Genomic DNA, 3,253 nt, shown 5'->3' with positions numbered 1-3,253 from the left:
TTGAATTCTGTCGGAGATCGACAGAAAATTTCTGCCTCAATTTCCATGCTTAAACAACTTTAGAGATCAACCCTAATTTCTCTGCATAAAAGTGCCAGAAATCACTTTGAATCTCTTGCAACATTATGTTGTTAATAACAACAATCTGCACTTGAAAGAGGCCAGAATTGGCAAATAGCTATTTTTTTTTTTCACGGAAGAGGTCTGCCACATTTTTTCTCACACATGGAAAGATTTATAAAACATATAGTTGGGTACCTGGTTGTCTTGGAGAACTATAAAATGTCTTTAAAGTTTTTTTGATAACAGAGAAACCATTTGGATGCTTACGAGGTTCATTGTACGATCCCCTTAAAAGTCATTCAAAAATAAAGTTAGTCAAGCTTGATGGCTTAAAACTTAAACGCTGACAGCATTTAGAAATTTCACTTCATTAAGAACTACAACACCTGGATTACTGGTTAAAGATTGGCTCAATCACACTTGTTTTACATCAAGTAAAACAAGAGAATTCATCTGAACTATTGTTGTAAACTTCTTCTATGGCAGTGAGTCATTAAGAGAATTCATTGAGTATTGGTAAGGAACACAGGCTTATTTTTGACATCTGAATTCTCTTACCAATGAATATAAAACATTATTTTGTTCTTTCTTGTGGCAGATTTTATACAAACTTGTCTAAAGATGACTTCATCATTGTGTATTTTTACATGAACATTTAATGGTATGCTAAGACAAGATTTTGGAATTTTTTGATAGAGATATGAAAAAGGAAATTTTTTCAAAATTGTTCACTGAGGAAATGGGAAAGGGATTTTTTTTCCAATTTAACAATCTTATCGGCCTCTCTTTGCACCTTTTGGGGCAATTGCTAGTTTACCCATATATTCAATTTTTGGAAGTCCTCAATGTGCTCCACCATTGAACCTTTTTGTTTGAGATTTATCAATTGGCTAAAAAAGGTGTTGCTTTTTGTATTCTCATAATGTGCTATCATTTATCCCGTAAAATTTCCCAAGTGACAATTTGTTTACGAGAGCAAAGCCATTGATACCATACAAACTTATTGGGTTCTGTTGTAGCAGCTACAACCACCCTCCAAAATTTTTCTTTAGCTTCGTTTTGGAGCCTCCCTACCAACCTTCCTCAGTAGCATGTCTTGCCTTGTTAAGTACACAAGCTTCAATGATTTCTAGTAGACTGCCTATCTGTGCATGAGAGCTTGTTGCACCCCCCTCACAGGATGTTTCTTTGGACTTGGTTTAATTGCAGGTTGAACAAATCCCTCAAGAAATTACGCAATTCTAGAGGGGAACTAGCCTTCGCTCCAGAAATTGCAAAATCCTATCTCGTAGTCTGCTCGGCTCCAGAATTGCGCAAATCTGCTTGTCACCCTTCACTGAGAAAATTGCACAATTCCTCCTAGCAGGACTGCTCAGTGAATAAATTGCACAATCCTTTTAGGCAGTCAGCCCAACTCCCTCACATAAATGTGCAAATTTTCCCCTCAGTTGACCAGGCTATTGCATGTGCCATTGAGTTGACCGGTTCCACCTAGGACCAAGAAAACTTGACTTGCATGCATGAGCTGCTTTTTCCCAGAATAGAAAAAGCAAAATGCAAAAAGAATTCCTAGATTTTAGGGATCTATTTTTAGTAGCTGGAGGTTACATGCAAAGATCGTTTTAGAATCTTTCCTCCAAGTGTCGCTTTTTCCTAGATTTGTGGCATGCATGTCATGAGCCTCAAACTTATTTATTCGACACATCAGAGCTCACTTATTCACATCGATCTTGGAGCTTTCACATCCCACAACACATCCAGGAGTCTTTGACACATCCAGCTCAACTATTCACGGGTAAGTCGGCTTAACTTGTCTTTTGCAACATTTCTGTCGCTTTTTGTGTTTTCACTTGTGTGAGTGTTGTTTGCTTGATTTCTATGAACGCTTACTGTTGTTTACATGCATACTAGCTTGTACTAGCACCATTTTAGTTTTCGTTAGCATCTCACTGCTGTCACATGCATGAAACTGTTTTGCACGAATGGTCATCGATTCAGTGACTCGCCTCACCCACATGCATGTTGTTCCATTTTCTAAATCTTTCATTCACTGTTTGCATGCACAATCATTCACTCCTACTTACACTGAGTATCGCCATGAATTCACATCCACATTTTCTTTCAATTTCCCATCGACGGGTCTGGGTAGCCTTGGCCCGAACTTTGCCTCACCAAGATTACATTGTACAATCCTGAGAGGGAAGGCTCTGTCTTCCTCTCAAGAAATGTGCATCTTTGCCCAGTGAATGTCCTCCAGTATTGCATTGTGTAATGTTGAGGGATAGTGACTAATGCCCCAAAAAATTGGGCAATGCAGTCACTGGGCCTGCAACCATTGCCAGCTGAAATTGTACATTGCGCAGTTCTAGTGGCTAGCAAGCCAGCCTAGATTGCACATTGTGCAATTCTAGTAGCCAACCAGCCTCCCTAGACAACCCAGACTACCTTTTGTGCAATTCTGGCAGCTAGTCTCCCAGCCTCCCAGGAAAAATTGTGCAATCCTTGCCAGTCAATCCCCAGGTATGTTGCATGTCATTCCTTAGTTTGCTTTGGTTTTAGCTGACAGATTTCTTTCCATGCATGTCGCTTTGTCTCCAGATCTAGCAGGTGTTCGTCTGCCTCTTAGCAGTTCAGGATCAATGGCCTCCAAGAGAGTAGGATCAAAGGACACTGATGGAAGTGCAACTAGAGCAACAGTTGAGCGAGTGTCTACAAGTCTGCCGATCTATGAAGACACCAAGCTGATTGTAGACAAGGACATCAAGCTGAAATGGAAAGAGGTCAATGATGCATTTGTAGGCACATTTGGGGAAGACCTCAAAGACCACCAAGTCTATCTGAAAATCCACAAGTCTGGCTTGTATCAGATTGCATGCAAGTATCCCGTGCTCCCATGCGCGAACATGATACATTGGATCGTCTCACACACTGACCTTGAGACAATGACATTGAGCACTGTCAGCGGGATGGAGATCACTACCTTCAGGGCACAAGATTATGATGAGATGTATCAGATGTAAAATCCTGTGATCACCATGGAGACACCCTTCAACTTACCTAGCAGGAATGCCAACTCCAGAGATATCTTGAAGAACTAGGTTAAGGAGCTGGCTAAATTTAGGATGACACCCAACCAGGTTTAAAAGACAAAGATACTGCGGAAGGCATATCAATACTTGGTCATCTTTGC

Source organism: Pinus tabuliformis, chromosome 8, assembly GCF_031772625.1.
Source record: "Pinus tabuliformis cultivar Carrire ecotype Pingquan chromosome 8, CPIR1, whole genome shotgun sequence".
Lineage (NCBI taxonomy): Eukaryota > Viridiplantae > Streptophyta > Pinopsida > Pinales > Pinaceae > Pinus > Pinus tabuliformis.
Note: the sequence above shows the minus strand (reverse complement) of the source record.